Source organism: Dipodomys spectabilis, unplaced genomic scaffold (genome assembly GCF_019054845.1).
Source record: "Dipodomys spectabilis isolate Male_0828 unplaced genomic scaffold, ASM1905484v1 ptg000102l, whole genome shotgun sequence".
Classification (NCBI taxonomy): Eukaryota; Metazoa; Chordata; class Mammalia; order Rodentia; family Heteromyidae; genus Dipodomys; species Dipodomys spectabilis.
Window position 1 is genome coordinate 5,143,088 of NW_024870779.1, and position 27,649 is coordinate 5,170,736.

At 41.8% G+C, this 27,649-nt stretch overlaps 1 pseudogene; it reads left to right on the top strand.

Moving 5' to 3' along the window:
* Positions 1-22,346: 22,346 nt before the first annotated feature.
* Positions 22,347-22,852, top strand: LOC122113997 (annotated as a pseudogene).
* Positions 22,853-27,649: the final 4,797 nt, after the last annotated feature.

The window sequence follows — 27,649 nt, forward strand, 5'->3', positions numbered from 1 at the left end:
ACATGGACATGCTAGAGATTTTCTTTCGCATATGGAAAAACAAAATAAAAGAAGATCATGATAGTGAAACAGGAGGCTCTGAGAAGACAGATAAGGGGGAGAGTGTGGTGGTGGGAGGTGAAGAGTTTCATGACTTACACATATGGAAAAGTCCAGATACAACCCTCTGACGGTACACATGAGCGCACACACCCGTTTTTAGTATTGATATGCATGCATGATGATAGTCTCCTTTCTCATATGTATATATTTATATGTATTATGTACACATATGTATATACAATATATACTATATGCCTCTATTGAGAAATTGGACAAGAGAAAAGCCAATATACACTTCAAGAAAATCATTTCATATTGCTTGATTTTCTTGGCATGTGATGTTCAAAATACATTGTTCTCAAATGATCTGGGATTTGAAACATATACTGGTAAACAATTTAATTGAGACACTGCATATGTACCCAAAAGTGAATACATCATCATTTTACAGCTCAATAAAATTCACAGGTGGAACACAACTGAACTCTTCTACTTCCTTTCAGATTGTTTAAAACTTAAAAGGGAGCTGTTTCTGTGTTTGCAAAGACAGAACACAGATGGTGCGTGACTCTGTGGGCCTGGTGGAGATCTACAAGCGTCGCAGTGGGATGGACAGCCCGAAAGAGCCACATGGCACTGCAAAGCCCAGGGCTTGGACCAGCCCCTTCTCAACTCCCTGGGCAGGTGGGCGGTGTCTGTGCACAAGACCGCAGGGAGGGTGTGGCAAAGGCAGAACCTGTGCTTGGTGAGGAAACCGGAAACTGAGGCTCTGAGTCATTCCAAGCCAAGCTTTCCTACCCTGGTATAAGGACCAGCAACCTCTCTCCTGCCCAAACCATGTCAAGACGCGCGGACACCGGGCCTTCCCTGCTGAGGCAGAGAAGGGTTTGCAGCGAACTCTACCCGGAGGCCCCCACGCTGGCCGGGCCTGTCGAGGCTGCACCCCAAGAACCCGCATCTTCAGCACCACATAAGCAAAAAGAAAAAAGCCGGAAGTGGCGCTGTGGCTCAAGTGGTAGAGCGCTAGCCTTGAGCTGAAGAGCGGAGGGACAGCGCCCAGGCCCAGAGTTCAGGCCCCACGACTGGACCCTCCCCCCCAAAAAAAAAGAACCCGGCATCTCCGCTCTCCAGCACTGTCTGTCACCTAGCGAGGGGCTGGCAAGCACCCATGCAGTCCTCTGCAGGGCTGGGGAAGCGGCAGAGACGGCCCGGACCGCAGGTGCAAGGAGGCTCCACCGCACTGCACTGCCCTGGGCAGAGGCCCTGCCGCTGCGGCCTCTGAGGGCTCCATTCAGCCAAGCAGCCTCACCCCAGCCGCCCCGCCCCGCGGCCTGCCCGACCCCATCTCAGGGGCAGGATGTGAAGCGTGGATAACGGTGTGCGTCCTGACTTTTCCACACAAAATAACTAACATTATCCAAGAATTGTACAGACAACTTGGAAACAGACAGCAAGACGGCCTAACAAGCGCGAGGCCTCCAGCTCCAGACCCCGTGTCTCCAAAACGTGACACAATGGGGAGCCGCTAACGCGTGGGGATGTGGACTGCTCCTCCTGAGGGCTTTTTCCATCAATGTCCTCTCGAGCGTCCCCATCCCCCGCCCATCTGACCATAGACTGGCCCTGCCCTACCTAGACACTAGACACACACACAGGGATTAGATGGTGTCTTGTTCCAATCAGGTCCCTTTGTTCAAGCTGACCTGGTGACATCTCTTCTGAGTTTTCTTTTACCAGAGTTATTTGTTATTGGAATGAAGAGCACAGACATGCAAGAGAGGAAGAGAATTTCAATTCATGGGAAATTTTCAAGGTTAGCATAAAAAATGTATGGTTCCTCCATGCTGCTTTCCAGAGTGGTTGAACTAGTTTACACTCCCACCCACAGAGTAGGTCCCTTTTGGCACATCCCCACCAGCATCTGGTTTTGTCAACTTTCCTGATCATGGCCATTCTAACTGGGGAGAGATAGAATCTCAATGCTGTTTTGATTTGCATTTCTTTTATGGACAGAGATGTTGAACACTTTTTCATGTGTCTATTGGCCATCCTTAATTATTCTTCTGAGAAGTCTCTCTGTAAATCTTTAGCCCATTCATTGATTGGGTGGTTGAGTTTTTGAGGGTTTATTTTGGGGAGGTTGAATTTTTTGAGCTCTAAGTGTATTTATCGCTAGTGAAGATTTTCTCTGCATTTCTATAGAATTTTGTTGTTCTTGTCACTTGTTTTCTTAGTGTGTTTATTACAACAGAAACATGGTTTGGCCTTTCTAGTTTCAGAGTCTCTCAGAATTGCTGAAATTATCCTTTGTGTCTTAAGAGATTATGTGTAGATTCATCTAAATTTACTACTACAAGGCAATCAAATAGGAGTACTTTTAAGATACTACATAAAATATTTAGCAGACATTATATTTTTACTCTTATTGTTGTCTTGGGTTTGCATAGTGAACATTAGAGCTCTATTTGTATTTCTTCACCATCATTCATCAGGTTGAGATGTATCTTTGTATTTTTTGCTTTGAAAATATTTCTATAATAATGATTCAATGCTATAAAATGTTCATTCTCTCATTTGAAGACAAACATTACTTTTTTCAGTTTCACACTATTTCTCTATTCAGAGTCAAATGTTATTGTTCATGGAGGTGTTGATATTTTACACGTCTCACTATGAATTTTATAGCTTTTCTTCAAGTTTCTATGTTGAGTGCAGACATGAGTTTGAGTATTTTCAAAGCATTCATCAGTCTTTATGTACTATCAATGATACACCTTAACCTTCACCTTTGTCATTCAAACAGGAACCCTGCCATGCATTCCTGTGGATACACGCTGAATACATAAGCTATCAAACAATGGATGATAAGCTCTCTGGTTCACCCACAGCAACTTGAGCATTCAGAGGTCTTTCCTTATGTTGGTATATAAAAAGTCTCCCTTTTCTTTCGAACAGACTAGATGCATTTTTTTCCTTCTTTTGCTTTTTATTCTAACACTTTTGTAAGTTTGTATGTAGGTCTAAAGAATAATACCAGGATATCTCATTTATCATTAGGGACCAAGTTACTCAAAGTAGTATCATTCTACACAATAGTGTAGCAAATGGAACACTGACAATGGCCATCAGCTGAACAGATTTGTCATTAACCAGTTGGGCAGGTTGTGATTTGTGCAAACAATGTGCCCTTGCTCAGCCACACTTCCTGTGTTTATTTACATGTGTTTGTACCAATTTCTGGGCAGCCTGTATCTGATGTAACAGGGACACTTTGAGTTTAACATGTACACAGTAAAATATTCCCTTTATATTTTAGTTTTAATTTTCCTGCCCCTAGTAATTAACCCTGCCCCTAGTAATGTCCTGCTGAACAGCAGACTCCATAGATGACAGCAATGGAACTGGGAATGCCACATCACCCAGTGACAGTGTGAACCTGGCAAGATCAGCATGATACACAATGCACATGCGTGAGCACTCTGTTGTGAAAACTTACTGCGCCACTGTCAAAAACCAAAGAGCACACCATTATGCACAGTGTGTCATACTCAACTATGTAATAACTAGCAATGCTACTGCTTGAAATGGTTTCGATATTATCTGTTTTAATATTATTTTAGAATGTAATCCTCCTCTTATTTAAAAAGTTGCCATAAACCAGTTGTTCTCTGCAATAGCCCTGTCCACCTGTTCACTGAGCTTACATTTTTCTTGCATTTGATTTTTACCTCTCTTTTTATTTTTTCTCATTGTGAGTCTTAAATGCACAAAAGGGCACCACCAACATTGCCAGCAAGATGACAGAGCTGAGGGGTGAAGGAGCTTCTGCCATCCAGCTCAGAGGCTGGACACAGCAATGTGCACGCAATGAAATCAACTATCTCATTTATCAAGATACATTCTTTTGTTGTGAAGGGACAGATGAGCTGCTTCAAAACAAAAATGAAGTAAAATCATATAGCTGTATCAGGCTTTGAAGTCCATTTTCCTTAGAATTGTTTTTCATGATCTCTAGACCATTCAGATTTATTACAATTTGCCTGAAGTTACAATTTTTTCCTTTTTCTCCCTTATGACTCCAATTAATAGTTCCCCTTTCTGTTATTTGAGCATTCTTTTTCAATTCCACTTTGATTTATTCCACCACATTGATAAGTATTTAAGTACTAAATTCAGGCAGAGGTGATGCTCTGAGAAGGTAAATCATAAAAACAGCTTTTAAACTGTTAACTTGACCCATTAATGATAGCTCCCAGGAGTGCTTGCTTTGGGGGAAATCTGTTATTGGTAGAAATAAAAATGGACACAATCTTTTAAGATAAAGAAATGTTTTTCATGTAACCAGAAAACTCAAGACTCATCCAAGATGAAAGCACAGATTCACACATACCGAAAGTGTCAATGTTCATAGTGACATTACTTTTAACAAGCAGCAAATGAAGACAAATACACTTCACTCAAGATTGGACAAGCACTTTGAATGTGGACATGCTCACTGGGAAAAGCTTCAATATTTGATACAGGCAGCACATAGACAAATCTCTAAAACACTCTAATTAAAAGTGTCAGGGATAACAGAGAAGATAACAGAGAACCAACTGAGCTCTCTCAGAAGAAGCACTCCAGACATGGTGGAGCTCAGCTTGCAGCCAGCCAAGCACCTTGGAATTTCAGAACAGATGTCTCTAAAATTTCACTGAAAATTCAAGCTGGGCTAGGAGGACGGTCTCAGAAGCTAGCCTCTTGGGGAAGGCCACTGATTCCAAATACAACACAGTACTGCCCACAGCCAAGCTGGCTTCAGAGATGCTAGCCGCAGGTAACAGCCAAGTCTTACTTATTCTAGCATGCAATGCAACTCCCTCCTCCAACTGCAGCCTGAGACTCCATGATTGTAGGCCAAGACTTTAATCTGGCCCATTCAACCAAACCAACTAAAGAATTCATCTGAGTGGGAGAATCTAGATAACAGTCACATCCCCGTATTAATAAGTTTCTGAATCCATCACGCCTCAAACCCATACACATTAAACAATGAGTATCCCAACCTACATACACTACTGATTTGTGAAATAAGGAACTCCAATCTCCCCCTACACATAGCCTTCCCCGGCCCCCCCCACCCCCGCCTCCCAGACTTTGGCCACAGCCAAAGACAGCTGACCACAGCAAGAGAGTCAGAGATTCCGCTGACAAACTGCATAGCAAACATCCAGAGACACAGGGTACCTCCAATTTTTTTCATTGGTCATAGGACTTGAACTCTGAGCCTAGGCGTTGTCCCTGAGCTCTTCAGCTCAAGGCAAGTGCTCTACTACTCGAGCCAGAGTGCCACATCCAGTTTTCTGGCTGTTAATTAGAGATAAGTCTCACAGACTTTACTGCCCAGGCTGGTTTGAACTGTGATCCTCAGATCTCAGCCTCCTGAGTAGCTAGGATTATAGGCGGGGCCACCAGTGCCTGGCCCCCCAATTTTTTTTGTTCCATTTCATTTTAGATATACAGTCTATGCTGATTACTAGGCCTCTTAGTTGTGTGCATACTAAATTTTGGCTACATTTCTGATTGCTCAATTTCCTATTTCTTTAGTTTCTATGTTATTCTATTATTATTATATATATATATATATATATATTATGTTTTTTTTTTTTATTTTAGGTCTTAGTTTTCTTCCTTCTGTTCCTTTCCTTTTCTTTATTCTTCTATTCTTTTTTTTTTTTTTTTTTGGTCCCGTCGTGGAGCCTGAACTCTGGGCCTGGATTCTGTCCCTCAGCTCTTCAGCTCAAAGTTAGCGCCCTATCACTTGAGCCACAGCACCACTTATGGCTTTTTGTCTGCTTATGTGGTGCTGAGGAATTCAACCCAGGGCCTCATGCATGTGAGGCGAGCACTCTACCACTGAGCCAACTTCCCAGCCCTTATCGCTTTCTTTTAATTTCACTTTAATGTGTTTTCCTTCTTTTCTTATTCCTTTTCTTTAGTTCAGTTATCTATAATTATTTATCTATGAGATTATATTTGTTTCCATTTTGACTCTATTTGGCTCATCCTATTATCTTTTGGGTTAGTATTGTTTTATCCGGAACAACAGATTTGTACACTGGCTACAACTATATATAATCTCCTTTCCTGGACCATAATACCCCTTTCCAAACAAAAAGGAGGGAATATTTAGATAGGGGAATACTTATCTATGCATTTAAATCCTAATTTAAAAACAGTAATTATACGGCTCTGGGTTGGTTTTTTATTTTAAATTGTCTTCTGTTATTATTTGGATTTGCTTTTGTTTCCAAATGGAAGAACATACCACAGAAACAGAATTAAAATGCAAGCCAAGGAACTTTAACTCCCACATAAAATAACCAGGCAATAGAGCAATCAATGGCATTTCTAGAAGACAGTTCTCAAAATGCTTTAAAAACACTGCTGCTAAATGTTGTATGAAAGGACAGAAAACCTGTACAAAGCTATGTGAGCATGATGAGACTAAGCAAAGATTATTATTAGAGGAATTAATGGAATCCACAACAGAAATCTAAATGAACTCCAACAGAAGGAAAGGGAGTCCCATGAATAAAGTCACTCAGCCAAAGGATATAAGAGAAGGACATTGAAAAATCAAGGAGGTAAAGAAGTCTATACAAAAAGTACATACAAGACCTAAAACAGCTTCAATGAAGAGATTGAAGCCATAAGAAATGATCAACTAGAAGGCAGGGAAATAAAATATCAAGTAGAAAGTTTTGACAACACAGAGACAGAGTCTCTGGAATAGAAGATAGACTAAATAGTATAGAGAAAGAAGAGACAATTATTCATAACATGCCCAAGAAACCAGAAGCATTCTTACAGGAGTTTCAGGACTGAATGGAAAGACCTAAGTGAACCCTAATAAGTAGTAAGGTAGGTCAAGAGAAGGAAGCTAAAGGTTTAGGAAACATTTTAACAGAATTCTAGCAGGGAACTTCCTGAATGTCCAAAAGGATAGGTTCATTAGGACACAGGATCCTTTAGAACCCCAAACAGACCAGACCAAAAAAGAACATCCCACTGACACAGTTAGCCTCATAGGATCAATAGAGACCAAGTAAAGCATCCTTAAAGCCATGGGGGATAAAAGTTAATTATCTATAAAGGAAACCAATCAGAATAACTACAGGATTCTCAGCCAAGACCATGAAAGCAAGGAAAGCCTAGAATGAGGCATGCCACTCCTTAAAAGCAAACAACTACTAAGCAAAAATACTATACCCTACAAAGCACATCTTCATAACCAAGGGACACATAGAAACTTTCCACAACAACTTATCTCCACCAAACCAGCATTACAGAAGACGCTTTAAAATGTACTACATATAGAAAACCAACAAGATCATAGTACTGACAGAGAAAGGGCCCCTTACCAGAGAACCAGATAAATATAGGGTCACAGCCCCTAAGAAGGTGGATAAAATGGTAGAGACTACCAAACACTTCCTTACTTGCAATAATTCATGGACTTCACTCTCCATTTAAATGAAATAGATTAATCAAAAAGCAAGATCTGGGTTGGGAAGGTGGCTCAGTGGTAGACTGCTTGCCTTGCATGCATGAGGCCCTGGGTTCGATTCCTCAGCACCACATAAGCAGAAAAAGCTAGAAGTGGCACTGTGGCTCAAGTGGTGGAGTGCTTGAGCTGAAGAGCTGAGGGACAGTGACCAGGCCCCAAGTTCAGGCCCCATGACCAAAAACAACAACAACAACAACAAAAAGCCAAGATCCATTCATTTGTTGTCAAGAGACACATCTTGCCCACAAAAACAAACATATACTGAAACTGAAAGACTTCAATAAAATCTGTCAGGCAAATGGCCCCATAAATGGGCCAGAGTTGCTAATATCAGATAAAACAGACAACAAATTGAAATTAGTAGGAAGACACAAGGAAGGACAATACATACTAATAAGAGGATCTCTGCTATAGGAAGATCTCTAGTTGGACTTGTTTTTTGTTTTTTGTTGATCGTGGGGCTTGAACTCTGGCCTTGGGAGCGGTCCCTTAGCTCTTCAGCTCGAGCCACAGTGCCACTTCTTCTATAGGAAGATACTACAAATCTAAATATCGATACACCAGATGCCAGAGTACCCAACTTCATCAAACAAATACTACTTAATCTAAAAACACATTGATTGTTGGTGACTTTAACACATTACTATTGCCTCTGCATACACCAACCAGGCAAAAACTCAACAGAGAAACCTCAGAAGTAAATAAGTGCATTAACCAAATAGACTTAGACATCTACGGAATATTTCACCCAGCAGCATCAGAATATACATTCTTCTCATCAGCACATAGAACATTCTTCCAAAATAGATCCTATTTTTGGCCACAAAGCAAATCTGTGCAAATTCAAAATTGAAAGTATGCTTTGCATTCTGTCAGACCATGACTGAATAAAATTACAGCTCAACACAAAAAGCCATCATTGAAAAATCCTCTTACTCATGGAGACTGAACAACACATTGTTGAATGACTAATGGGTCATTGAAGAGATAAAGATGGAAATTCAAACATTTATGGAATTTAACAACAACAAACACCAAATACTAGCTTCTCTGGGACACAGGAAAGGCAATACTCATAGCAACATGTAGGCTCTGAATGCCTACATCAACAAATTGAAGAAATCTCGACAATTTAATGTTACACTTTAAGCAACTTGAAAAAGAGCAACAAGTGAAACCTCAAGCCCTTGACAGAAACAAATAATCAAAATTAAATAAAAATAAATGAATTAGAAACCAAAAAAGAAGTACAGAAAGAATCAACAAAGAGTTGACTCTTTGGAAAAATTAACAAAATTGACAGACCCTTAGTAAAGATGACCCCCCCAAAAGAGAGCACACTCAAATATCTTTCATAATTACATAATTGCAGTATGTAGATTTGCTCATGTGATGAATCAGATGACTCTCACACTGCACATAAAATAATGAAGATCGACTTGGTCTACATTCTTGGGGGGAGAGGAAGGCTTTTTAAGTCCTTGGAATGGAGGAGCATCCTAGGGTCCAGCAGCACCTTGAAATCTTGCAGCTTCCAAGCCAAGCATCTCCATCCTTGCTCCTGCCATCATCAACCAGCTCCATCTGTGACTCCCTCCCCACTCTCCTAACGCATCCCTCCTCAATCACACACCCCTTCACCCCTTACCCATCTCTAACCCTCGACCCTCCACCGACCCCTCCCCTGCTCCCTGTTCCTCACCTGCAGGCCAGTTAGATGTGGTTGGTCCGCGCAGCAGAGAGCGAGGAGCGGATGAGTGCAGCCCCGGGATGGCTGTGCAGGGGCCGACAGACCAAGCTGCACCACAGAGTCACAGCCAGTCACTTTCGTGGCAGTAGCGCCACTGCTGCGGCCCGGGCTCCACGCGGGCGGCGGGAGGGGGCGGGACGCAGCGACCGGAAGCTCCCCCAGCCCCACCCCCACCCGACGTCCTCCGGCCATCTTGTCCACCTCCAAGGAGGGGGACCCCATAGACGAAGCTGACTTCGGAGCGCGAGCTCGCCCGGAAGCCGGGCGTCTGCGGGAGGGGCCGGGTGAGGGCCACTCGGATGAGGGGCACCGTGGCTCGAAGGACAGAGGCGGGCGGAAGAGCTCAGGGCCGGCACGGGGCGCACCCCTTCGGCGCTCTTCCAACTCGTGGAGGAGCAAGATGGGGTTTCCCTGTGTGCCGTCGTGAAGCCAGCAAGCCGGCTGACTTCGCCGAGGCGACCCGCACGAGGCAACACACGGCCCGAGGAGCCGGAGAGGAGGGGAGCAAACCAGACACCGCCACTACTGCGCCCTGTCTCGCTGCAGCTAACCTTCCCGCGTGCGGCCTGAGGGCGTGAGGCCAGTACGCGTGCGCCGCTGCTCTTTCCCCCCCCCCACCTGCCTAATCCCGTAGCCAAATCTCGCGAGACATGCCCCCTTCCTAAGGAGGTTTCCATGCTGTTGATGCACTCTTCTTCCCCCCAATGCTAAATCCCGTATACAAATCTCGCGAGACATGCCCCCTTCCTGTGGTGGTTTCCGTTGATGCACTAGGGTGAAAGGCAGAGGGCAGGGAAGATATAAAAGGGAATGTAGGAAGTTCTCTGAGTCGTGAACGTGGTTAGTCCTTGAAAGGGGGGTGTCTGTCGGCAGCGTGTCGCACGATTCTTCCCCCTCTGGATTTCCAGGCGATGTTGACAGTGACACAGTGTCCTTTGGAAGGGACGTAGGTTTGGGCTGGTTTTAACCTTTTTTGGTGTTGGTCGTGGGGCTTGAACTCGGGGCCTGGGCGCTGTCTCTGAACTCTTTTGCTCAAAGCCAGCGCTCCAACACTTGAGCCACAGCTTCACTTCCGGTTTGGGGGGATTATTGGAGATAAAAGTCTCATGGATTTTCCTGCTCAGGCTGCCTTCCAACCATGGTCCTCAGATCTCAGCCTCTTGAGTAGCTAGGATCACAGGCATGAGCCACCAGCACCTGGCTTGCTTGCTCTGATTTGTTTTGTGGTTGGTTTTTTTTTTGTTTGTTTTTGTTTTTTAAATAAAAACCTTGCCTTTCCTGCAATAGAACAGACAGCAGGGAACACATCTTGTTTTGCTGTTACTACCTGCACCTAGCACCTGCAGCTATTCGAGATTTTTGCTCAAATAAATGAATGAATAAATGAAAGACACATTTTCAATTGTTCCAGCCTAGTTAAATACACTTTCTTGGAGCCTACATTATAAGCTTAGTGTTTTTATAATGAGATTGATTTCAGCCTGCCAAGGCTGAATTGATTTCAGTCCCCTTTCAAAATCCAGGAGTTGGCTGAGAGCCGGTGGCTCATGCCTGTAATCCTAGCTACTCAGGAGGCTGAGATCTGAGGATCACGGTTCAAAGCCAGCCCAGGCAGGAAAGCCCATGAGACTATCTCCAATAAACCACTAGAAAACCAGAAGTGGTTTGTGGTTCAAGTGGTAGAATGCTCACCTTGAGCTGAAGAGCTGAGGGACAGCGCCCAGGCTCAGAGTTCAAGCCCTATGACCGACCAAAAAGAAAAAAATTAGAAGTTGAAATTTCATACCCTAGTGATGGCATTAAATGGTAGAGCTTTTTTCTTCTTTTTTTGATACCGGTTGAGGCTTGAACTCAAGGAATGGCCAGTCCCTGAGCACTTTTGCTCACGGCTTATGTTCTCCCCCTTAAGCCATAGTTCCACTTCCAGCTTTTTTGGTGCTTCGTTGAAGATGAGTCTCATGGGCTTTGCTGCCCAGGCTGACTTTGAACTGTGATCCTCAGATCTCAGCCTTCTGAGTAGTAGGATAATAGGCCTGCACCACAAGCGCAAGACAAGAAATAATTATGAGATAGGGTCATTGGGGTCAAAAGACACAGAACAGACAAACAGATGGCTCAGCATCAGCACTGGTTTATCTGAGAGAAAACCTGAGGAGCACCACCAGCCACGGCTTAGAGACCCATCATCGCATGCAGGCTAACAGTGGGTCGGAGGGAATGCTGGCATTGTCTATGGGGGACTGCTATAAAAGCAGCTAATGGGGGGCGGGGGGACAAATAATAATGTGTGAAATGAGTCACAGGCAGAGGCAGGGAGGGAACCAGGTTGGGGTGTCTGTTCAAGTCCCAAATCTGTTAAAGCCTCAGCAAATTCTGATCCAGCACCAGCCACATGAGTTACTGCAAATCAGAGACGAGAGGGGCTGGAGTGGTCATAAATCAAGGGACTGGCCTGGAGTCACAAGGCAAGGACACCTAGCTATCCAGAACTAACATTTCTTCCTTCTTACAACTATTTTTTTTTTCTTTTCTTTTCTTGGTACTGGGGATCGAATTCAGGACTTTGCACTTGCTAGGCAAGCATTTTGCCACTGAGCTACATTCCAGCCCCTTCCTGTATTTTTAAAAATACTATTATTTATTGAGAATAGTAGATTAGAAGCTAGGGTAGAAAAGGCTGTTCTAAGACTTCCTGCAGAGAGGTGTCTTCTTCAGTGAGGTATTGAGATTGAAGGAAGAAATCCCTCAGGTCCCTGTCTGGGAGCTGAGCAATCTGCTGGAACTGAAGCCAGTGTGAGGAAAAACATTGTCTGCAGGTTTTTGAGTAACTGCCTGTAAATACATATATATGTGTATGTGTGTGTGTGTGTGTATATATACACATATATATATATATACATACACATGTACATATATACATTTATATTATGTAAAATAAAAAAGAATTCAAACTATTGGGACAGGGAGGGGGTTTTATTATGAGGTTAATAATGCATGAGCCAAACAAGTATTTTTTTTCTTTTTGTTTTCTTTCCTTTTTGTTTTATCTCTCTGGGGGGGGGAGGGGGAGAGAGGGGCACAGAAATGGCGGGACAAAGATTCAACAAATGCCACTGTGGTACTCACTAGACACTATGTTGAAAAGGACTTATACAGCTTATGGGTGGAGATGGGAGGGAAAAACTGGGAGAGCAAAGGAAGAGGTGACATTGTCCAAAAAGAAATACACTCTTTTTCTGACTTACATAACTAACTCCTTTGTACATCACCTTTATAAGAACAATATTTTTAAATGTACTCATTACCTGACTTATCTACACTAAATCCTCTGTACATCACCTTCATAATAAAAATAAAAAATAATGTGTGGGCCGAACATCATTATTAATAGTGTAAGTAGGGGCCAGCGGTCCCAGGAATTGAGTTTTGTTTTCTCAGTCAGGAGGCTTTGACTCTGAGCCTCTTTGCTGCCTCTAGAACTATCCTCAATAAGAGAAAAAAAAGTCCATGGTACTCATCTCCAATTCACACCAAGAATCCAGCCGTGGAGATGTGGCTCAAGCCGTAAAGGGAAAAGCTAACTGGGATCAGTGAAGTTTCAGCATTGCAACAAAAGACAAAAAAAAAAAACAAATAATACCATCAACAACAAAATGGTGCCCATAGCTCAGCCTATAATCCTCCCTACTCAGAAGTTTAAGATGGAGAATTGCAGTTCAAAGCCAGACAAAACAAATCCAAAAGAACCATTTCCAATTAACCAGCGTAAACACAGCCTCAAGTGGTAGAGTGCCAGTTGTGTGAACCAGCTGAACAAGAGTGAAGTCCAGAGTTCAAATTTCAGTACTGCCCAAAATACTAAAAATTAAAAATAACAAAACATAATCAGGGGCTGGATGGAATTTCATTTGTTTCCAAGGTCACTCTGCCTGGTGCTAATTTACATCATTAATGTTTCCAATTTCCAATTGCAGCTGTTCACTGCTTACTTAGAGCAACAGAGGTTATATTTGTGCACACAACTTTGTACACTGTGATCCTTTAATAGCTTTTAGTTCTAAAAACTATTTGTGACAAAAACCAGGATTTTCAAAATAAACAAGGTCATCATCATTTATTCAATTTACTTCCTACCTTCAGTTCTAACATTGGCTATGAGTCTTCTCTTTCTTCGTCCTTCTCCTCTCCTCCTCTTCCCCCTCCTCCTCCTTCTTTCTGGCATACTAGAGTTTCACCATTTATCTATTGAAGAAAACAGTGCTTGGATACAGAGATTTCCTTAGAGATTTCTCATTTAAAATATGATTTAACAGTCTCAACAATCTTCTATAACTGAATGGATTATGCTGCTGGAGTTTCTGAAGGAGTATTTTAAGTTGTCAATGTCAGATGTTTCTTTTCTTCCATGCCGTCAATATCCTTATAATCACTGCATTCCTGGCATTCTATAGGCTTTAATTTAAAATATCACTTGAATTTAGCACAAAATATTTCATGTGGCTATTGAGACTCATTCTTGATAAGCAGTCCATTTAGAATTTTAACATCCAATAATAAGGATTTTCTTTTTATGTGTATTTTTATTATGAAAATACTAGGCTGAGAAAGTGGCTCAGTGATAGAGTGCTTGCTTCCATGCATGAGGCCTTGGATTCCATTCCTCAGCACCACATAAGCGGAAAAAGCCTGAAGTGGTGCTGTGGCTCAAATGGTAGTGTGCGAACCTTGAGCTGAAGAGCTGAGGGGTAGTGCCCAGGCCCAGAGTTTAGGCCCCACAAACCGGTTAAAAAAAAAAAAGGAAAGAGGGGTTAGAGTTACATGAGTAAGGTAATGAGTACATTTCCTATTGAGCATTGTTACCTCCTCCTTTGTTTTTCCCCTACTATCCCTTCCCACCCCCCCCCCAACACACACCCTCACTGAAGTTGTAAAGTTTGTTATCAACATAGTGTCTTGAACATCTCATTGTTACAATGGGTCAACCTATATCCTTAGTTCAGCGTTTTGTTATTAACCTTTCCCTCCCCAAATTAAAAAAAGAAAATGTATATACAAGATGCAGGGCCCTGACATCACATACAATGAAAAGAAAACCGGAAACGGGTTATACCATGGGGGAAGAACATACAAAGAAACAAAAAACCACATAGTACATTATAAATACATTAAAAAACAACAGCAAGAAAGATAAAACCACTTGTGTCCCTATCTTGGGGTTCATTTCAATTAGCATCATTTTATATGGTCATACATACATAGCTTTTGACCTTTTCTGCTTGTCCTAGACGTATACTAGTTATTGCAAATAAGGGAAACCATGGGACCTATGTTTCTTTGGGCCTGGCTTACTTCACTTAATATAATTTTCTCTAAGTCTTTCCATTTCCTAACAAATGAGGTGATGTCATTCTTTCTAATGGAGGCGTAGAATCCCATTATATATATATCACATTTTCTTGATCCATTCATCTACTGAGGGGCAGCTGGGTTAGTTTCATATCTTAGCTATGGTGAATAATGCTGTGATAAACATAGTTGTGCTGGCAGCTTTGTATGGCCTTGTTTGTAATCATTTGGGTAAATGCCCAAAAGTGGAATTGCTGGGTCATAGGGGAGCTCTATGTGGAGTCTTTTGAGAAACCTCTATACTGCATTCCAAAGTGGTTAGCAAGTTTACACTCCCACCAAAATGCCGTAGGGTTCCCTTTTGGCCACATCCCCTCCAGCATCTGTTGTTATTAGAGTTCTTGATTATAGCCTTCTAACTGGGGTGACATGGAATCTCAATGCTATTTTGATTTGCATTTCTTTTATGGCTAGAGAAGTTGAGCATTTCTTCATGTGCCTATTTACCATTCTTTTTTTTTTTGGTCCGGTTGTGGGGCATGAACTCTGGGCCTGGGCACTGTCCCTCAGCTCTTCAGCTCAAGGGTAGAGCCCTACCACTTGAGCCACAGCGTCACTTCCAGCTTTTTTCTTTTTGCTTATGTGGTGCTGAGAAATCGAACCCAGGGCCTCAGGCATGCAAGGCAAGCGCTCTACCACTGAGCCACCTTCCCAGCCCCCTATTTACCATTCTTATTTCCTCTTCAGAAAAGTCTCTTTAAGTCTTTAGCCCATTTATTTATTGGGCAGTTGTTTCTTTGAGGATCTGTTGTTGGGGAATTTAGTTTTTTGAGTTCTAAGTATATTTTAGATATGAGACCCTTGTCTGTTGTATGGCTAGTGAAGATCTTCTCCCAATCCGTGGGCTTTCTATTGATCTTGCTATGTCCTTTGCCATGCAGAAGCACTGCAGTTTCATGCAATCCCATTTGTCCAACCTTTCTTTGATTTGTTGTGTTTCTGGGTCTCTTTTAAGAAAATTTCGGCCTGTTCCAAGGAGCCCTAATTCTTCTTGTAATGTTTTCAGGGTATCTGCTTTTACTTCGAGGTCTTTGATTCCTTGGAGTTGATTCTGGTGCAGGCTGATAGATAAGGATCTAGCTTTAGTTTTCTACAGGTGTTTAACCAATTTTGCCAGCACCATTTACTGAAAAGGCTGTCTTTCTTCCATTCTATTTTTTTCAACTCCCTTATCAAGGATTAGGTGGTTATAGGTCTGTGGGTTCATTTCTGGGTCTTCAGTTCTATTCCATTGGTCCTCTGTTCTTGAGCCAGTACCAAGCTGTTTTGATTACTATGGCTTTGTAGTAGAGTTCAAAGTTTGGTATTGATATTCTTCCAGCACTTTCTGCTAAGGATTGTTTTTGCTAGTTAGGGTCTTGTTCCATATGAATTTTTCATCTATTTCCTTGAAGAATGAGGTTGGAATATTGATAGGTATCGCATTGAATTTGTAGATAGCCTTTGGCAGTGCTGCCATTTTCATGATGTTAATTCTCCCAATCCAGGAGCATGGGAGGTTTTTCCATTTCCATAGTTCTGCTTTAATTTTCTTTTTCAGGTTTTTAAAGTTTTCATTGTAGAGGTCCTTCACTTCTTCAGTTAAGTTAACTACTAGGTATTTTATTTTTTGTGGGGCTATTACAAAAGGGTTTGCTTTCCTAATTTCAGCTGCACTCTTCTATAATCTATAATGAGAACAGAAATGGCAAACAGAAAATGGCAAACAGAAAAGCCATTGACTTTTGAGGGTAATTTTATGCCCTGCTACTTTGCCAAAGTTTCGAATCAGCTCCAGTAACTTGGGAGTGGAGTCCATGGGGTTCTTGAAATACAAGATCATGTCATCTGCAAAGATGGAGAATTTTACTTTATCTTTCCTTATTTGGATACCCTTTATGTCTGCATCTTGTCTTATTGCTGTGGCTAGGCACTCTAATACTAAGTTGAAAAGAAGTAGAGAGAATGTACATCCTTGTCTTGTTCCTGAGTTTAGAGGAAATGGCTTTAGTTTTTTGCCATTAAGTATAATGCTACCTGTAGGTTTGTCATACACAGCCTTTATTATATTGAGGAATGTTCCATGGATTCCTAGTTTTTCAAGAGCTTTCATCATAAAAGGGTGTTAGATCTTGTCAAATGCTCTTTCTGCATCTCTTGCGATAATCATGTGGTTCTTATCCTTCCTCTTGTTGATGATAAATTATATTAATTGATTTACTTAAACCAGCTTTGCATCCCTGAAATGAATCCTGTTCAATCGTGGAGTATGATTTCTTTGATGAGTTGTTGAAGTCGATTGCCCAAAATTTTGTTGAGAAGTTTTGCATCAATGTTCATCAAAGAAATGGGTCTATAGTTCTCTTTCTTTGATGAATCCCTGCCTGGTTTTGGGATAGGGGTTATGATGGTTTCATAGAAAGAGTTTAGTAATGAACTTTCACTTTCAATTTCATTGAAGAATTGGGGGAATATTGGTGTGAATTCTGCTTTGAAGGCCTGGTAGAATTCAGCTGTAAATCCATCCGGTCCTGGGCTTTTCTTGGGTGGAAGGTCTCTTATTGGTGTTTCTATTTTGATGCTTGATATGGATCTGTTAAGTTGGTTTAAGTCATCTTGGTTTACTTTGGGCATGTCAACATTTGCTAGAAATTCATCCATTTCTTCCAGATTCGCAAACTTATTAGCATAAAGGTTTGAGAAGTATTCCTTTACATTGTTCTGAACCTTCTATGGTGATATTTCCATTCTCGTCTCTGAGCTTATTTACTTGGTGTGTTCTCTTCTTTTTCTGATTTGCTAAGGGTCTGTCAATTTTGTGAATTTTTTTGAAGAACCAACTCTTTGTTTTGTTGACCCTTTCTATGTTATTTTTGGACTCTAATTCATTTAATTCTGATTTAATTTTAAATATTTCTTTCTGTCTACAGGATTGAGGTTTAGCTTCTTGCTCTTTTTCAAGGAGGTTCAGGTGTCTCATTAAATTGTTGGTTTCAGATCTCTCCAATTTGTTGATGTAGGAACTCAAAGCTATAAACTTGCCTCTAAGTACTGCCTTTGCTGTGTCCCAGAGTAGCTGTTAATTTGTGTGTTCATATTTGTTAAATATCATGAACACTTGAATTTCCTTTCTAATTTCTTCCATGACCCACTGGTGGGTCAACAGTGTGTTGTTCAGCCTCCATGTGTTACAGGATTTTTTTTGGTGGCTTTTGGTGTTGAATTCTAATTTTATTCCTTTGTGGTCTGGGAGAATGCAGGGCATAATTTCAGTGTTTCTGATTTTGGACAAATTTGCATTGTGACCTCAAATGTGGTCAGTTTTGGAGAATGTTCCATGTGCTGCTGACAAGAATGTGTATTCTGATCCTACTGGGTGAAATATTCAATAGTTGTCTGTTAAGTCTAGTTGATCTATGCAGTTGTTAGATCTGTGGTTTCTCTGTTGAGTTTTTGCTTGATTGATCTATCCAGTGATGATAGTGGTGTGTTTAAGTTCCCAACAATTAATGCCTTTGGATCTATGTGAGATTTGAGGGAAAGTAGTGTTTCTTGGATAAATTTGAATGCTCTTTATTTGGTGAATAGATATTTGGAATTGTAATATCCTCCTGAAGGAGAGATCCCTTAATTAGTATGTAGTGACCTTCTTTATCTCTTCTTGCTAATTTTAATTTGAAGTCTATTTTATCTGACATTGAGATTGCAACTCCGCCTGTTTATTGGGGCCATTTGCTTGGTAGATTTTATTCCGGCCTTTCACTCTCAGAATATGTTTGTTTTTGTAGGCAAGGTGTGTCTCTTGAAGGCAGCAGATAGAAGGATCTTGCTTTTTGATCCAACTAGACAGTCTATGTCACTTAATTGGAGAGTTAAGTCCATTCATGTTGAGAGATAGGACTGAGAGGTATTTGGGAGTTCCTGCCATTTTATCCACCTTCTTGGGGGTTGCAGCAACTGACTCCTTCCTATGGTTCTTGGATTCTCTGTTTGGGGGGCTCTTTCTTGGCCTTTATCATGCTCTTGTTGGTTTTTTTGGGGGGGGAGGGGTCCTGTCGTGGGCCTGAACTCTGGGCCTGGGCACTGTCCTTCAGCTCTTCAGCTCAAGGCTAGAGCTCTACCACTTGAGCCACAGTGCCACTTCCGGCTTTTTTTATTTCTGCTTATGTGGTGCTGAAGAATTGAACCCAGGGCCTCATGCATGCAAGGCAAGCGCTCTACCACTGAGCCACCTTCCCAGCCCCTCTTGTTGGTTTTTTATGTGTAAGACATCTTTAGGTATCTTTTGTAGGTGGAGATATATTGTTTCAATTTTTCTTTGCTGTGTTTTTATTTGTCCTTCTGTTATGAAGGAGATTTTAGCAAGGTACAGTATTCTTGGTTGATAGTTGTTTGTACTTAGGGCATGGCATACATTATTCCTGGCTCTTCTTGCTTTAATTGTCTCGGCTGAGAAATTTGAATTTATTCTGATTGTTTTCCCTTCATAGGTCATAATCCTTTCTCTTTGATAGCTTTAAGGATCCTTCCCTTGGTCTCAATTGATCCTGTGCAGATTACAACGTAGCGGTGGGATGTCCTGTTCTGGGCTGGTTTATTTGAGGTTCTAAAAGTATCTGAATGGGCCTATCTTTTTGTATGTTTGGGAAGTTCTCTGCTAGGATCCTGTTAAATAAATTTCCTAGACCTTTAACTTCCGTCTCCAGGCCCTCCTCTACACCTATTAGCCTTAAATTAAGCCTTCTGATGATGTCTTCTAAATGTTGAATATATCTATATTTCATATTTCTTGGATTTGTCTTGAATACTTGTTTGTTCTTTCTCTATAATGTGTAGGCTGTCTTCAATCCCAGAGATTCGATCTTCTGTATGGTCTAACCTACTGTCAAGACTCTACTTTGTTTTTTATTTCCTTTCCTTCTAATTGGTCAGATTTGATGGCTTCAAATTCTTTGTTGGAGCTTTGTTTTACATCTTGTATGAACTTCTTTACTTCCTTAATTTGGTTTTCAGTGATTACTCTCAAATCCCTTAATTGGCTGGTTATAGTTTCATTGGACTCCTTTTCCTTCTATTGGATTTCATTCAGCATTTCCTTTGTGGACCCATGGATTCCTCCAGCTTTCTGTTTGTGGATTCCATGAATGCCTCTATTAATATTTGGTTATTCTCATCATGCTCACTCTATTTCCCCATTAATCTGTGATTAGCTTTGTCACATTCACAATTTTCCTGTATTAATCTTTGTTTAGTCTCATCAAGCTCACGCATTTCTCTATCCCACTCATGCATTTCCCTTTTATGCTCACACAGAGCCCTTTGCAGGCTTTTAAGCTTTTCATTCAGCATGTTTACCAGTACTGTTTGTAGAGCATTTTGGGAGCTCTCCTATGAATTATTCATTAACTGCTCTGTTGCCTGATTATCAAGAGTAAGAGTTGAGATACTGGACTTACCATTTTTCTTGCATTTGTATGGATTGTTCTGCCCATTTGGGTATGAAGACAAAACTAATTCCACACTAAAACACTATTTTAAGGCAGGCTTCAAACCAAAGCCCTGTAGTTGCACAGATTGATGCAGTAAAAATGAGTACACATACAATCTAGTTCAACATCAAATACCTAGGGATCATTGGACTAAGAAAATCAAAGAAGGAGTCAGCAGACGGGAAATTAATATGTTTAAGGAGAACTGTGAGGAAAAAGTAAGATTAGAAGAATGTAGGGAGGGAAACAGAGAGAGGGAAAATATATAACCAAGACCTGAATTCAGAAAGAGGATGGGGATAGAAGGAAAGGAGAAGATAAAGATGAAGAAAAAGGAAAAAGGAAAATAAAAAAATTTAAATGATACAAGTTGACCCATTGCAACAATGAAATGTACAAGATGCTACAGTTGAAAAATGAACTTTACAATTTGGGGAGGAGTGTAGTTGGGGAGGTGGGAGGGCAGGGATGGTAGGGGAAAACAAAGGAGGAGCCAACAATGCTGGATAAGAAATGTACTTACTACCTTGCTCACATAACTGTAACCCCTCTGTACAATATTTTCACAATAAAAACCTTATTTTAAAAAATTTTAAATGCAACACTTAAAAATTATATAAGCATAAAGAAATAATGCTACAATTAAATGAGTTAAAGCTGAGAGTTTATGAATTGAGTAATCTATATCTGAATTAAGTATGCACACAATGAAGGTTAAGATCTAATAATTGAAGACGGGTATATATATCTGGGGATGAACAGAACAACAATTAAGTAATGCAAAAAAAAAAGGACCAAAAATGGAAAGAGTATAAAGAGAATAAAAACAAGAAAGACTAAACATGGTCTTGACTTTGTATCAAGCCATTACCATCATAGGCTGTGATCTAAATTCTAGATTAACCAATAAAATTAGTTCAATAACTCAGGCTCCTCTACTAAAAGTGTGTGTGCATGGGGGGGGGGGGGGGGGAAGGGGGAATTGCGCCAGTCCTGGGACTTGAACTCAGAGCCTGGGCACTATTCTTTAGCTTTTTTGTTCAAGGCTAGTGCTTTACCACCATGAGCCACAGCTCTAGTTCTGACTTTTTTAGTGGTTTATTGGAGATAAGAGTCTCAGATTTTCCTGCCCCCTGGCTTTGAACCACAATCCTTAGATCTTAGCCTCCTGAGTAGCTAGGATCATAGGCTAAACCACTTCCTTCCTCATCCCTCCGCCTTCTGTCAGCAGCAGTCCTGAACTGTGACTGGCCACTAGGGCATGGCTCAGAGAGGCCACTGAGCCCTGAAACACACTCTAAAGGACCAAGGGACATTGGTGCTCAACTTTTGCAGAGAGCATGCTTTGAGAGGAACCACCATACACCAAGTAGAAATGTTCAGGGCCTTTCCTGCTAGGCCCATAGTCTAAGAAGGAAAGACCAGTTGTTCTCTTTCATTAGTTGTCTCAGCGTGTGGCAAGGATCTTTTCATTCTGTAATGCTTTCCCAAGTGGCATCAAGGCCATCGGTCCCCTCCATCCTCCCCTTCCTCCTCTTCCTCTCAGCCCCATTTTAACACAAGTTGTACAAGAAGGAAAGAGAGGAGGAAGGGAGGGAAAAAAGGAGGGAGGATTCTCTCAATATCAGTCTCTAACCGAGCTGCAGCCTCATCATAAAGTAACCGGTTGTGCGCCATGAATTTATTTAAAAGAATTTCACAAACAATGGTGTCATGGGGCTGGGAAGGTGGCTCAGTGGTAGAGCGCTTGCCTTGCATGCCTGAGGCCCTGGGTTCGATTCCTCAGCACCACATAAGCAAAAAGAACAAAGCTGGAAGTGGCGCTGTGGCTCAAGTGGTAGAGCGCTAGCCTTGAGCAAAGAGCTGAGGGACAGCGCCCAGGCCCAGAGTTCAGGCCCCATGACCAGACCCCCCCCCCCCAAAAAAAAACAAAAAAAAAACAGTCCTGACATTTTACCCACCAAACAGCAGATTTGATGCTAAAAAAAAAAAAAAAGTGAGGATCCGCTGCGGCAGCCCCAGAAGCTGAGCGGGCCCGGCCCTCAGCCCGTCCCCCCGGACCCTTGCTCCAGTACATCCTGTTTTCTCCAGCCGACCCGTGACCGCCCAGGCGGCCTCAGGCCTCCTGGTCCCTTCCCCGTCCCTCCCGGGTCCCCATCCCAGGCCCGGGGGCTACTGCCTCCCACTATGGCTCTGAAGAGAATCCACAAGGAATTGAATGACCCGGCACGGGATCCCCCAGCACAATGTTCAGCCGGTCCTGTTGGAGATGACATGTTTCATTGGCAAGCTACAATAATGGGACCATATGACAGTCCCTATTAGGATGGAGTATTTTTCTCGACAATTCATTTCCCAACAGATTACCCCTTCAAACCACCTAAGGTTGCATTTACAACAAGAACTTATCATCCACATATTAACAGTAATGGGAGCATTTGTCTTGACATTCTAAGGTCACAGTGGTCTCCAGCACTAACTATTTCAAAAGTACTTTTGTCCATCTGTTCTCTGTTGTGTGATCCCAATCCAGATGATCCCTTAGTGCCTGAGATTGCTCCAATCTACAAAACAGATAGAGAATCTAAGTACAACGGAATAGCTCAGGAATGGACTCAGAAGTATGTGATGTAATTAAAGAAATTATTGGATAACCTCTACAAATAAAGATAGGGGAACTCTGAAAGAGAAAGTCCTTTTGATTTCCATTTGACTGCTTTCTAAGAGTCCACGCCTCATCTTCCCCTGTGCACATGTTTACCTGATAAAACAGCAGTGCTGCGTGTTGTACATACTTGGAACAACAGACTAGAGATACTATACTTCTGTACCAACATTGCCTCCTAGCAGAGAAGTATGTGGGTGAAAAGCCAATCTTCCAGGCGTAACCTAGGTGTGAGACAAAAAAACTTTACTTGCCAGGCACTGGTGGCTCATGCCTGTAATCCTAGCTACTCAGGAGGCTGAGATCTGAGGATCACGATTCAAAGCCAGCTCGGGCAGGAAAGACCGTGAGACTCCTATCTCCAATAAACCACCAGAAAACCGGAAGTGGCGCTCTAGCTCAAGTGGTAGAGTGCTCGCCTTGAGCTGAAGAGCTGAGGGACAGAGCCCAGGCCCAGAGTTCAAGCCCCACGACTGACAAAAAAAAAAAAAAAAACTTTACTTATTGGCAGAAATTTGGATAATGGCAAGGTGCGAGGGATGGTGGGCACATGGTGTGTACTTGGATGGGAGAAAGCTCTACTGGCCTGTAGGAGATTGTTTTTAAGTGGAATCCATTTAAAATCAAAACCGTTATGAACAGCAAGGTGAAGAACATGAAGTTATTTCTGTATTCATTTTCTTCGAAGGACCTACAACTTAGGTGAAAGTTATGACCAACCAGATTAAACTACCCACATCCTGTATTCTAAGGTCTAAGTTTAACTGGTCAACATTTAAATGGATTGGAGCTATTAGTACAAAAAGTGTGATGGGCTTTGTTTCCAACTCTTTTACATTTCCCTACCCTTTCAGCCTTTCATCCTCCCTCTCTCTCTCTCTCTTTCTCTTTCTCTCTCTCTTTCTTTCCATATTCTTTGGTTCGTATGTGGTTTCTCAGTTAATACATAGCTAATAGCTCTTATTTTTCTTATGTTTTTAACTGCTTAGGTCTATTTGGATGTAATGGTGAAAATTCATTTGATGGAAATACTTGTGTATATTTAAAGACACAATTGCTCCTCTGGAGCTTGTACGTTCAAGAATGATTAATCTGTGTAATAAACTGATTGCTACAGTCATTACATATAAAAAAGTGAAGCAAGTTATTGCTGCTCACATGTATCATTTGTGATTTACTGCTTGTATTAACATATTAAAAATGTTTTCATTTTAATGGGTGGCTCATTCCTGTAATCCTCGCTACTCAGGAGGCTGAGATCTGAGGATCCTGGTTTGAAGCCTGCCCAGGCAGGAAAGTCTGTGAGATTCTTATCTCCAATTAACCACCAGAAAACTGGAAGTGGAGCTGTCACTCTAATGCCAACCCTGAGCAAAAACTGCCAAGTGATAGCTTGAGTAATGGTATGCACACACACACATACACACACACACACACACACACACACACACACACACACGACTTGAGGAATAAACAAAGTTTTGACTTATCACAAGACTAAATATGAAAATCATCACATTTTAGCACCTACATAACCTGACTCAATTTTGAAGAGAAGAGCAAATATATATATATATATATATATATATATATATATATATATTTATATTTTTTACAAAAATGACTTGAGAAATTATATGTTGTCAAGTCAATCTCTCTTCCCTCAACTCAACAATAGCAAAAGCTTTGAGTACAGGGGTGAGAGCAGTACTGGTTTGAACTCAGGAGCTTCCTGCTTTTCCTGTTCGCTTACTTGTTAGACTAGTGCCCTACCATGGCAGCCAGCCCTCCAGCCCTGCTTTTTGCTGGCTATTTTAGAGATGAAGATTCTTCAGCTTTTCTGCCCCATTTGGCTTTGAACCATAGTCCTCCAGATTCAGCCTTGTAAGTAGCTAGGATTATATATGTGAGAACTTAGTACCTGGCTAGAAGTTCTGTTTTTAATTATATGCTAAACCTATGAACATTTGAAATAAAACAGTTTATACATGGCACCATTTGTCTAGTCATGTAGAAGGCTTATGGATCAATCAGAATTGTAATTAATGACTTCTTAATTTTCCTTTATTACCAGCTTAACAGTGGCCCATCTTAGTGTTGTTTCAATGACTTAAGTAGGATATGCTACTTTTGTGTTTTTTCTAATAACGTCTTAGAAATGTAACCCATAATTTCAATTACCTTTATTATACAGAAAAGGGTGATTCAAAAATCTAGGAATATTTTCTAGTTTTAACATTAGCTTACTCTTTGCTTCTACCTAGTGGACAACTGCTAGTATAAGAAGTTTTTAAATCACCTGAGTAAAAATGTGGGCTCTTTGGTTTCCACAGCATATGGGTTTTGTTTCTTTTGTCTGGGTATTTCAAAATCATTGTGGGTTTTGGTCCCAATCTAAGGAATTAAGTGAAGACTTTAAAACCTATACTAATGTGAATATACTGGCCTGTAATAAGAAGCATGCTTGGCCACATTACAAAGTCTTTGTTTGTATATTTATATAAACTGTGGCAGTCATTTCATTGACACTTCTACCGCACCATTGAGTGTAGCTGTTTAGCTAAACTGGAAGTCACCCAGCTCCCAACAGTGGCTCGTATCCATGGAACATGATTTATTTTAGTTAGCCTCAAAAAGAATAAAAATAAAAATATAGATTCTCAAAGTGCACCGGTGGCTCATGCCTATTCAAGAAGCTGAGATCTAAGGATCATGGTTGAAAGCCAACCCAAGCAGGAAAGTTCTTGAGACTCTTATCTCCAGTGAACCACCAAAAGTAGAGCTGTGGCTCAAGTGCTAACCTTTAAAAAAAAATGCTGAGGGACAGCACTCAGGCTGTTGGTTCAAGATCTAGTACTAGCACAAACACACAAAATCACCAAATTTAATATTCTTTCCATAATATGCACAATGAACATGTCTTATAAAAGAACAGTTATGGTATAATATCCCCGATCCAAAAGGGACTCCAAGACACCCTGCTAAGGCAGCTAGGAACTTTATTACCGCCACGTGGGGTCCATTTCCTACTACTGGGAAAGTAGGACAGCCCCAAGCTCAGGGTAGAATGGGTTTTTATTTTTATGCTTTTTGTGTTTTGTTGGGGTTTTGTTTGTTTGTGGGGGGAGGGTTGGATTTTTTTGTCGGTTGTGAGGCTTGAACTCTGGGCCTGGGCACTGTCCCTCAGCTCTTCAGCTCAAGGCGAGCGCTCTACCACTTGAGCCACAGCGTCACTTCCGGTTTTCTGGTGGTTTATTGGAGATAAGAGTTTCACGGACTTACCTGCCCTGGCTGGCTTTGAACCATGATCCTCAGATCTCAGCCTCCTGAGTAGCTAGGATTACAGGTGTGAGCCACTGGCACCCACATTAGGATGGGTTTATATAGGGGTAGGTTACATAGAGTTGCATAGATGAGCTATGCAAGGCAGGTTTGGCTCATTTTCATTGGTTATAGTTATATGACCTTTAAATTCATTTGTTCTTTAAGGTAAATATCATATATATAATTTTCAATAGGCCGCCCATCATGGTCTTCAATTGGAGGACAAGTAAGCAAAGTTACAGAAGCAAAACATAGCCTTGAGTCACAAGAGCACAGGCAAAACATAATCTTGCCTTGGTCAGCATGACCGGTACTATCAATGCTATTGACACTATTATAGAAATGATTTTTATTATAAGCTCCTGACTAATACAGCAACTCCGGGCAGCTGGTGATAAGCCTCAAGGTTGTCAGTAGCCTTCTACAAAGCTGCCAGCTTAGTAAACGGAGAGAGGGAGAGACGTTCTTTTGCCTTTTAGCAAGGATGTAAAGGGGCTGACTGCGGGTCAGCCTTTGCCTGGGGTTTTTCTTTACCAAGAGTAAATTTCCAACAGCAGGAGGGACTGAGGCCAGACAATAGGAGGAACATTGTACCAGTGAATAGCAACTCAGATATCACATTGGTGATTTGCTCTACTTAATTTGTTCTACTTAAATGTACTAAACAAAATTCTTTCATTTAACTCATTCCTGACTTATCTTCTCTTTCCTAGGCCATAAGAGTTTTTTAATTGCTAATATTCTCCAATATTAACAACTCATAATAATTCAAGGGAATTAGGCAAGTTGCGTTGCTGTAACAAAATACCACAGTTAAACAACAATAAGATTGTCAATGTGGGGTTTAGAGCTAGCCTTGAGCTGAAGAGCTGAGGGACAGCGCCCAGACCCAGAGTTCAGGCCCCATGACTGGCAAAAAAAAAAAAAAGATGCTGGCCCTCCATCCGCTGGGCCCCGCCCCTTGGCCCGCAAGAACCCCCCCCCCTGCCCGCGGGGCCCGCCCCTCCACCCCAGGGCCCCAGGCCCTCGGAGCCGGAGCCGCGGGCACTTCCCAAAGGGCACAATGAAACCCAAGGCCAAGATGGGGGAGTTGGCACTTCCCAAAGGGCACAATGAAACCCAAGGCCAAGATGGGGGAGTTGGCATCATCGAAAGGATAGAACCTGCCGCTCTTCTTCAGCTCAGGCCCAGAAGTGTGGCAACCTTTCAGACTCAGAGAAAGTGGTTCCTGACAGTGGGATGACAGCCACCGAGATCTGAGTGAGGATCACGATTTGAAGCCAGACAGACAGGAAAGCTCACGAGACTCTCGTCTCCAATAAACTACTCTGAAGAAGCTGGACGTGGTGTTGTGTGTGGCCTTAAACAAAAAAGCTAAGAGACAGCGCCCATGCTCCGAGTTCAAGTCCCAGGACTGGAACAACAAAAAAGCATCCAGACAC